This window comes from Phascolarctos cinereus, unplaced genomic scaffold (genome assembly GCF_003287225.1).
Source record: "Phascolarctos cinereus isolate Bilbo 61053 unplaced genomic scaffold, phaCin_HiC Scaffold_2;HRSCAF=192, whole genome shotgun sequence".
Lineage (NCBI taxonomy): Eukaryota > Metazoa > Chordata > Mammalia > Diprotodontia > Phascolarctidae > Phascolarctos > Phascolarctos cinereus.
In genome coordinates, this window is record NW_027555625.1 from 36,954,255 (window position 1) to 36,965,255 (window position 11,001).

Sequence of the window (11,001 nt, forward strand, 5' to 3'; positions counted from 1 at the left end):
TTTTTTGGTAGACGGACTACATAAAACTAACAGCTGACGTTTACTCGGAACTTACTGTGTTCTAGGCACCGTTAAGTATTTTACACTGACTGTCTCACCTGGTCCTCACACCAACCCTGGAAATCAGGTGCTATTATGGTGCCCAGTTTATAGATGTGGCAACTAGGGTGAAGTGACTTGTCTAGGGACACACAGCTAGCAAGTGCCTGAACTTGGATTTAACTCAGGTCTTCCGTAGGCCATACCCACAACTGTATGAAACTCTGACCTGGCAATACCACTACTAGGTCTGTATCCCAAAAGAGAAAAAACAAAAAGCAAAAGGACGTATGTGTTAGAAAATATATATATTTACAGCAGCCCTTTTCTGGGAGTGAAGAATGAGAAGTTAAGGGGATGCCCATCGCTTGGGCAATGGCTGAATGAGTTGTGGTGTGTGATTATGATGGAATATTATTGTAGTATAAGAAATTATGAGGAAGATGCTCTCATAAAAACCTGGAAAGACTTGCATGGGCTGATGCAAAGTGAAATGTACTGTGTACAAAGTAACAGCAATATTGTAACATCATCACCTGTGAATGACTTAGCTACTCTCAGCAATACACTGGTTCAAGACAATTCTGTGGGACTTAATGACTGTGGGAAAAACGATATCCGTCCCTAGACAAAGAATTGATGGTGTGTAAACACTGATTGAAGCATATTTTTAAGAACTTTATTTTTCTTGAGGTTTCTTTGTCTATGTTTTTTTTTTACAACATAACTATTATGGATATGTTTTGCATGACTACATATGTATAACCTATATGGAATTGCTTGTTTTTTCAAGGGGGGGAGGAAAGGAGAGAATTTCAAACTCAAAGTTTCAAAAATGAACCTTGTTTTACATGTAACTGGGAAAAAACAAAGTACTAAATAAAAGCTAAAAGACAGAGAGATTAATCAGTATAACAAACTGCACACAAAATATACAGAAGCAATCAAGCATAGTAGCCTAGTGTTTGATAAATCCCAGTGATCTATCTATTCGGGTAAGAATTTCCTATTTAACACACACTTTTTCAAAAACTGGAAAGCAGTTACACGTGAACTATTTATAGATCAACTTCTCATACCACATACAAAGATAAACTCCAAATAGGGATATGACTTAGACACAATGGGTGACAGCATACGGAAATTAGAAAATCAAGAAAGAAATTACCTGTCACATCTGGTGGTAGTCCTTCTCCATCAGTCTTGAAAAGGACCAAAACGACATCACTCTATTGCAGTCAAGGTACAGTGTATTCAACTGTGAATGATCAGATCAATATGAGCTTGGAAAGCTCTACCTCAAGTCAGGCACAAATAGTCCATGCGAACATTTGGAGTGGAGATGTCTCTAAATTTGTGCAGTTCACATATCTTTTGAGCTACTGCAATTCTGCTTTGCTCACAGAACACAGTGCCTTCTTTGACAGGGATATACCATGTGGGTTGGTCCTTTGCCAATGTCTCCCATGTCACACAAGTGATTCCGAAGTTCTTCAGAGAGACATTAGAAGTGTCCTTGGTATTGCTTCTTTTGACCTCATGGGAGAACTTGCTTTGTGTGAGTTCTCCATACAATAGTCTTTTAGGTAAACATGGATTTGGCATTCAAAAAGCATGGCCAGCCAATTGGAGTCACACTCTCTGCAGTATAGTTTGAATGCTTGGCAGTTCAGATAGAGAAAGGATCTTAGCGCCGGGTACTTTGGCCACTTCATCTTCAGAATCTTCGAATGACAATTCAAATGTAAGGGATTTGGTTTCATGGCATGGCATTGGTATCCTGTCCAGGATTCAAAGGTATGCAAGAGTGAGTTCAGCACAACAGCTTTGCAGATGTTCAGTTTCTTAGACATTCCAATACTTCTTTTTCCTCACACTTTCTTTATGAGCCTCCCAAACACTGAGCTAGTTCTGGCAATGGGTACGTCAATCTCATCTTCTATGTGTACATCCATGAAAGTACACTGCCAGGGTAAGTGAACTTATCCACAGCATTCAATATTTCTCCATTTCGAGACAGCTAGTGGATAGAGCACTGGCCCTGGATTCAGGAAGACCTGAGTTCAAATCCAGCCTCAGACACATAACATTTACTACCTGTGTGACCCTAGGCAAATCACTTAACATTGCCCAATCAAAAAAATTTTTTTTCTCCACTTGTTATAACCAATGGTTCCACACATGGATTTTGTGGTGCTCGCTGGTAAACAGCCTGTGGTTTTTTTTTGGTGTTAATTGTTAGGGCAAAATTAGCAGAAGGGCAGACAATTGATCTACACTTTCTTGCATCTCAGCTGAGGGGACTGCACTGAGTCCACAATCATCTGCCAACAGAACGTTGCACACCGACTCTCCCTCCACTTTAGTCTCAGCTTGTAGCCTTTTGAAGTAAAATGATTTACTGCCTGTGAGGCAGCTGACCTTGATGCCATTTTTCTCTTCACGGAAGGCATCTGACAACATCACTGAAAACACCCCCTCAAAACTATGGGAGCAAACACACAGCCCTGCTTCACTGTATGGGTGACTGGAAAGCTTGAGATCATCACCCATTATGCAGAACTTTTGCAAGCATGCCATCATAAAATTGGAGAACACTGATAAACTTCTCCAGGTAACCAAATTTTCCCATAATTTTCAACAAGCCTTCATGAGTGACAGAAAATATCAAAGGCTTTGATTGGTGGGACCAATGAACACTGTATATAGACCTCTGTTCTGCTCATGGCATTTCTCCTAGAGCTCTTGGGCAGGAAACACCATGCTGACCATTTCTTGGTCCTTTCTGAAGCCACATTGACTCTCAGGTAGATGACCACCTTCCAGGTAGAGAATTAGCCTATCGAGGAGGACTCTAGCAGGGATCTTCCTGGCAATAACTAAGAGAGAGACCCCTATGTGATTTTCATAGGACAGTCTATTTCTTTTCCCTGTATAGAGATGGACGATGGAGGCATCCTTGAACCCCTGAGGAATTACCTCCCCTTGTCATGTAACCCAAAAAAATTGAGTTAGGTTTTGTATGGGCACTGGACACCTTGCCGTGTAAATCTCAGCTGGAATAAAATAAGCACCAGGCACTTTGCCACACAACAGGAGCCTAACAACATTCAAAGCCACTTCTTCAGTTGGAAATTTGGCTACAGAGAGGCTGACTTCAATGTGAGGTAAATGGTCAGTGGCTTCATCATTGATTGATGGTGGTCTACTGAGAATACTATGGAATTGTTCAGCCTGTCTCACCAAGATCACATCCTTAACACTAATCAATGTGGCTCCATCAGCACTGAGTAGTTGAAATGTACCATAGGTCTTGGCCCATAAATAGCCTTCAGAACATCACAGAAGCACTTTGGATTGTTACTATCAGCATCAAACTGAATTTCATCTGCCTTCTGACTGAGCCAAGAATCTCGCATCTTTGTAACCGTTGCTTGTGCTTTACTTCTGATGAAGTTAAATGCTGCCTTCTTAGAGTTGGATAGTAAACCTGCTGGCAAACCTTATGGAGTTCCAATTTTTCTTTTAGCAGCTTCTGAATTCCACTTCATTTTTCTCAAACCAAGTTTGATGCTTGTGAGAATTCTGGGCCAGATGCATAAATGCAGTGCTGCACACCAAATATCTGCAAGCTGCCCACTCTTTTTTTTGGGGGGGGGAGTGAGGCAATTGGGGGTTAAGTTACTTGCCTAGGGCCACACAGTTAGTAAGTGTCACGTGTGTGAGGCCGGATTTAAACTCAGGTGCTCTTGACTCGAAGGCCACAGTTCTGTCCATTGTGCCACCTAGCTGCCCCCTGCCCATTCCTTTTCTGCTCCACTATGGCTAACCCTGTGTTGGCTCAGTTTTCTCTCCAAGTTAGCAATGAACTGTCCCCGCTCAGAGAAGGGCTCTAATCTGCTGACATTAAGTCATCTGTTAGTTGTCTTTCCTTGGTATCAGCGCATTTGTGGAATGTGAACATTTAGCATGGAGAGCATAAATCTATATTTAGTGTAGAACTCTGTACCGCACATCCCCTTCATTACTCTTACATCCTGTCTGCCTCTTCTACTCACAATGACATAGGTTATTAAATACCAATGCTTTATATGAGCATGAATTCATGAAGTCATTTTGCATTGAGGTAAATGGAAGACAGTGTTGTTATGAGATGCACACGTCTTCAGCAGTAGGTGACTGTTGCTGCTTTTGACTTCATTTCTCCCAAGGACTCTTTTCTGTGTCTAGGAGTCTGTGCCTACATTTGCACTTAGGTCACCCAGAATTATAAACTTGTCCTCTTTCAGATACGGATGATGAGCATCTCCAGATGTTCATTAAATGTTTCTTTGACCACATTTGGCTTCACTATGGTGGGAGAGTATGTACTGATGAGCATGGTGTAGTGCTTTTCTGCAATTGTATTATCATGAGCCTGTCATTCACTCCTTTTGGGATGCATACAAGTTGTGGATGAGATTAGCTTTCATTGCAAAACCTACACCACCTACATGGAGCTCCCTTTTACTGTGGTCCATCCAGAAAAACACATATCCACCTCTGACTTCAGTAAGTTGAACTTCACTTGCCAGCCTTGTTTCATTCAAGGCTGTCATTTGGATGTGATGCCTGCTGGGCTCTCTCACAATACGAACTGTTCATTTTTCAGGCGTACTGGATTTTGTGTTGTCTGCAATTGTGCGAACATTTCACGTACCAATGGTGAGTGCAATCATTGCAAAAGGTTTTGTCCTTTGTTGTGCTTCAGCCACAGTGTGGGATCTCCATCTGCCTCAGTATGCAGGCCAGGGTTGGGTGAAGAAGACAATGTTTAGGGCACCTATTCTGGGTCCCTTCCTCTCACTACGAGGTGAGCATACAGTCGTTCAAAAAGGCTGCTCAGACACCCAGGGAGCTGCCTGATCCCAGAGATATTTTAGTCCAGTGAGGAGACAACCCCGTGGGCTGGGCCCCCTGTGGGCAGAACTGTGACCATAACTCTTAGGGTACCTGCACCTGCTGCTCTGTCATTTGCCTGTCACCACAGGACTCAAAGATAGGTCAAAATGGTAAAATGGTTGATGTCTTTTGATTCATGCATAAATTCGATTTAAGTGAGGCATTGTTGTGCAACATCCTCAGTCTCTCTCTTCTAGAGTCATCAAAATCCAGTGAGAAGACAAAAGTTAAGATGACTCGTCATGGCCCTGTATGCAGTAGGTGACCTTGGCGAGGGCAATGCCTAACCAGGCTCTAAGTGCCCCACAGCACCTGCTTCAGCTGGCCTTGGGACAAATTGTTTTCATCTGCCCATTTAGCAGAGAGAAGTCTTCACGTGCTTGGGTGAGACACCCCTCTAACTCACCAAAGTGTTTGAAACCCCTCAGTTACACTCGACCTGTGCTTTAAGAAAATCACTTCAGTGGCTGAATGGAGTGGGGAGAGATTTCAGGCCGGCAGACCCACCAGCAGGCTACTGCAACAGTCCAGGCATGGTAGTGATGAGGGTCTATACCAGGGCAGTGGCAGTGTCACAGAAGACAGAGGGGGTATTGAAGAGATGTTGCAAAGGTGAAATGAATTGACCCTGGCAACAGCTTGGATATAAGGTGGTGAGAAATAATAAGGTATCGAAGATGACTCCAAGGTTGTGAGCCTGAGAGACTGGGACAATGGTGTGTTCCCTACAGTACAGGGAAGGGAGGAGAGAGGAACAGTTTAAGTGAAAAGACGATGAGTTTCCTTTTGGAAGTATTGAGTTTAAGACGTCTACTGGACATTCAATTTAGGTGATTAAAAGGCAGTAGGAGATGCAAGATTTGAGGTTATCAGAGAAGGATAGGTAGATTTGAGAACTGTCAGTATAGAGATGGTAATTAAATCCATGAGAGATGATTAAATCACTCAAGTGAAGTAGTATGGAGGGAGAAGAGAAGAGGGCCCAGTACAGAAACCTGAAGGACACTTGTTTATTGTTGTTGTTTGTCCATTCTCTAAGACGACCAGGACATCTGGGAAGATGATGTCATCATCTGCAAGTGAATTGGATTTAAGTGAGGCAGGGCTGTGCAAAGTCACCCGCCTAAGGCTCTCCTCCAGAGCCAACTGGGTCCAGTGGCAAGATGTAGATCAGGATGACTGGACATGGCTCAGGATGCAGTGGAGACATTGGCCTTTTTATGATTAATTAATTTATTTTGATATATCAATAATCATTTCCATAAGCTTTTGAGTTTTAAACTTTTCTCCCCTTCCTTCTCTACTTCCATCCCCATGTTGGCATGTGATCTGATATGGGCATGTAATCTGATAACATGAAATATATTTTCACACTAGTCATGTTGCAAGGAAGAATTAAAAGCAAAGAAGGAAATTCAAGAAAGAGAAAACAAAACGGAAGGGAAAAAAAGGAGCAATCAGTATGCTTTGATCTGCATTCAGACTCCATAGTTCTTTCTCTGCACGTGGACAGCATTTTCCATCATGAGGCCTTTGGAGGTGTCTGAGATCCTTGCATTTCTGAGAATGGCTAAGTCTATCAACGTTAGTCATAGCATAATTAATAACTCATTTTATCTTCACACCAACCCAGGGAGATATGTGGTATGAGATATTAACTGTAGAGCACTTAGCACAGTGCCTGGCGTATACTAGGTCCTCTATCCATGCTAACTATTATTATTTTTACTTGTTTGTGTACTAGCTTGTGCTCTACTCAGAATGTCTCCATGCACACTTCTTTTACCTAGTGAGGGGGTATATTGATAATAAAAGGAAGAGAGAGTCTGATTTTCTAATGGCACAACAATTTTACAGTGGACCTGTGATTTCACCATATGCCTGTTCTGTTCTATTTGGTTTAGTTTTTAATTTACAAAATGAGGAGAACAATAGCATTTTCTACTCAAGGTTGTTGTGAGGGTCAAATATGACACTATATTTAAAGTTCCTAGCACAGTTCCTGACACATAATAGGAACTATACAAATAATTATTTCCTCTCTCTCCTATACTGTTTCCCAGGAATTAATCCAAGGTTCTTGCAATAGTAGATTGGTGTACCTGTCTTCAACACTGAGATTGTTACATCTTTTATTATCTTTCTTAATTTTAAGGATGCTAGTTTCATTCAACAGGTCCCAAGGACAAATTTGGCAGGGAAACAAGGACTAGATGCATTCCAAGACAAGAAAGATCTAGATGAAAAGGTCCAGAGTAGCTCTTCTTCTTTCTGGATCATGTATCTCTGACATCTTTTGAAACGGAAGGGAGAACATGATTAAAAACTGCATTGATTCTGTTCTCTTGGCCATGAGAGGGGACATAGACCCTTGAAGCTTATTGGATCACCCTGTTCTACCAGGAGCCACCACTCTGATTTAGGTGGGGAATTCTGAATTACCCCACTGTCACTCCTAGATTCTCTCTTTACCTTCATCACTCGTCTATGAAGTTCAATGACTCCATGTTTACCACCCAGTCAAAAATCTGTTAGCGTTTATATCTCCACCTCCAGGACATTCTCCACCATTGCTCAATGAGTTCATTGACTGGCTCAATTTTTTTTGTTCTCCAATTCCTGCACCCAAACCAGAGGACTTGAACATGCATAGTCACACAACAACATATGCCCGAAACAATGCTATAAATATTTTTTTACATGGGGATTATCAGCTGTGAACAACTTAGCTATTCTCTGCAAGACAACTATGAAGGAGTTATAATGAAAAAAGCTATCCGTCCACAGACAGAGAACTGATGATGTCTGAATACAGACTGAAACATGCCTTACTTTTTTTTTTGGATTGGAAAACTGCAATTTTATTTCCAGTAACCTATAACAGAAATTTAGCACACCATTCAATTATGAACTTAAAAAAAAATTCTGAGAAGGGGTCTTTAGGCTTTATGAGGCCAACAGATGCCTGCATGTCACAAAACCAGTTAAGAACCATATGTCCAGTGTCTAATCTCCTGTAACACATCCCACCTATGTAGGAAATTATAATCCTTCAATTCCTATCTATACTATTCTTTGGCAGAAAAAGCCTATTGTATTACTTGCCTTATTCTTTCAAATTGAGCTATATTTATGAAAAAGTACAAGTATGAAAAAAGTACAAACGGAATAAGTAAACAAATTGTGGCATAAGATTGTGATGGAATACTAAAAGAAATGATGAGGAGGATGGTTTCAGAAAAAGACTTATAGGAACTGATGGAAAGTGAAGTGAGCTGAACAAAGGGAACATTGTAAACAGTAAGAATAATGGCGTATAACAATCACCTGTGAATGACTTAGCTATCCTGAGCAATACAGTGATCCAAGACAATTCCTAAGGACTTATGCTAAAAAAAAATGCTATCTATATCCACAGAAAGAACTGATGGACTGTGAATGCAGAACAAAGCATACTTTCAAAATTTTCCTTATTACTCAGGACTTTTTTTGTTTCTGTTTTCTTTTGCAACGTAGCTAACACAGAAATATTTCACATGATGACAGAGATATAATGTCCCTCAAATTGCTTGCCTTGTCAAGGAGTGGGGAGTAAAGGGAAGGAATTTGGAGCTCAAAATTTTGAAAAAGAAGTATTAAAAATTGTTTTCACATGGAATTGAGAAAAAAATAAAAATTTTCAAAAGTCCTCTTTCATTAAATGTCACTTTCCCATCCTGTATAATTATACCCATTTTGCTAAGTAGATTATTCTAAGTTGCAATCCTACTTACTTTGCGTTATAAAATATCATATTCCAAACCGTATATCCCTTGATTATATGATATCTTGTGCGATCCTGAGCTGTGAGGAAGTTGATTCATTGAAGACTCCTATTCTATTCCAATCAGTATCAATCAATTTGATGTGATTATAAATTCTGCATATTTGTCCCCAGAGCTAATAATTATATAATAATCACTTGCATAATCATAGTAAGTTAGGCTAGAGGCCCTCCACCTTTGTTTTTCCTTGTTATGGTAACCAAGTCCAGTGTGATGGACATGGCTGAACTACATGGAAAGTCCCCCAACTATTTTTGTAGCTCCACCATTCTGTCTTTTCCAGCAACAGCAGGTGTCTATCTTAGGACCACCTAGTCAGCGAAAACATTTCCTACCTTTCCTGTGACCCTGATGTTGTTTTGCTTATTTTAGTCTAGGCATCAAATGTTTACCAATGCAATTATTCTGTATTTGGTACAGCTGTTCTTCGAATGTTTAAATATCTAACCCTATAAAAATATGGGAGGAGGTATCTCAGATCGTGAGGAAGATCTGAAGTTCACATTCATCACGTGGACCTTTTAATAAACTCACATTGCCTCAGAGCTCTGCCTTAGTCTCTCTTATTATACGTTGCATAATTTTAGTCACTATACCTGAGAGACCTGGGTTTTGGCTAGAAAATGCCTGGAAGTTTTCATTTTCAGGTCTTTTTCAGTAGGTGATTGGTAGTTTCTTTCCATTTCAACTTTTCCCTCTAATTCTACAATATTTGGGCAGTTTTCCTTTATAATTTCTGGGGAAAAAATGATGTTTAGACTCTTTTCTTGATCAGGTAGTTCAATAGTTCCTAAATGATCTCTCCTCACTCTACTTTCCAGGTCATTTTTTTTTCCTATGAGATATTGGACATTTTCATCTATATTTTCAGTTATCTGACTTTGTTTTATTATTTTTGTATTTTTTTTTCTGCTAGGCAATGGGGTTAAGTGACTTGCCCAAGTCACACAGCTAGTAAGTGTTGGTGTCTGAGACAGGATTTGAACTCAGGTCCTCTTGAATCCAGGGCTAGTGCTCTATCCACTATGTCTCCTAGCTGCCCGTTTTATTGTTTCTTAATGTCTTGTAAAGTAATTAGCTTTGAACTGACCAATTCAAATTTTTAAGAACTTATTTTTTTTTCTGTGAGGTTTTGTGTTTCATTTCCTTTTAGACAGTTATGATATCTTAATGAGTTATTGTCTTCAGTATTTTTTGTGTGCCTCATTTACAAAGTGGTGAATTGTCATTCATAATTTTCTTGCATTACTCTCATTTCTTTTCCTAATTTTTGCTCTAGACTCTGATTATTGAAATCACTGTCTTGCTTTTTCTTTGGCTCTTCTAGGAAATTTTGTTGAATTTCTGTACAGTCATATTTTGGGGGCTTGCTTATATTTTAGTTATTACCTTTTTCTGAGTCTCTGTGTTGAGCTCCCATAGTCACCATAGTACCTTTTGATGGTTTCGTTCTTTTTTGATTTGTCCATTTTTCACACTTTTCATTTTTGATACTGGTACTTTGGTTTTCTTTTTTTTTTTAAATCAAATTAACCAAACTTTCATCTCTTATTGGTTTTTCATAAAACCACCTCAGAGTGTTATTTGTTAGCTCAAAGTTTTCTTAATTTCAATTTTATTAAACTCTCCTTTGATTTTCAGAATTTAATTGGTATTTATTTGGGGATTTTTAATTTCTTCTTTTTCTAACTTTGTAAGTTGCATGCCAATTCATTGATGTCCTTTTTCTCTACTTCATTCATATAAGCATTTAGAGATATAAAACTACCTCTAAGAACCACTTTTGCAGCATCCCAGAAGTTTAGTTATGATGTGTCATTATTGTCATTCTCTTAGATGAAGTTACTGTTTCTATGATTTGTTGTTTGACCCACTCATTCTAAATCTAATCCTAAGATTATTTAGTTTTCTATTAATTTTTATGCTATATTTCCATGGTCCTTTATCACATGTCATTTTTATTGCATAATGATCTGAAAGGATACATTTAATATTCTGCCTTCTGCATTGGATTGCGAGGTTTTTATGCCCTAGTACATGGTCAATTGTGTAGGTGCCATATATGGCAAAGAAAAAGCTATATTCCTTCCTATTTCCATTCAGTTTTCTCTAGAGGTCTACCAAATCTAACTTTTCTAAAATTCCATTCATCTCCTTAAGTTCTCTCTTGTTCATTTTACAGTTCGATTTATCTATT

General features: G+C 39.4%; 1 protein-coding gene across 1 annotated transcript in view; it reads right to left on the minus strand.

Moving 5' to 3' along the window:
- The window catches only part of LOC110202780 (uncharacterized), a 283,878-nt gene that overhangs the window by 208,585 nt on the left and 64,292 nt on the right, over positions 1-11,001 (minus strand). The window lies entirely within an intron of this gene.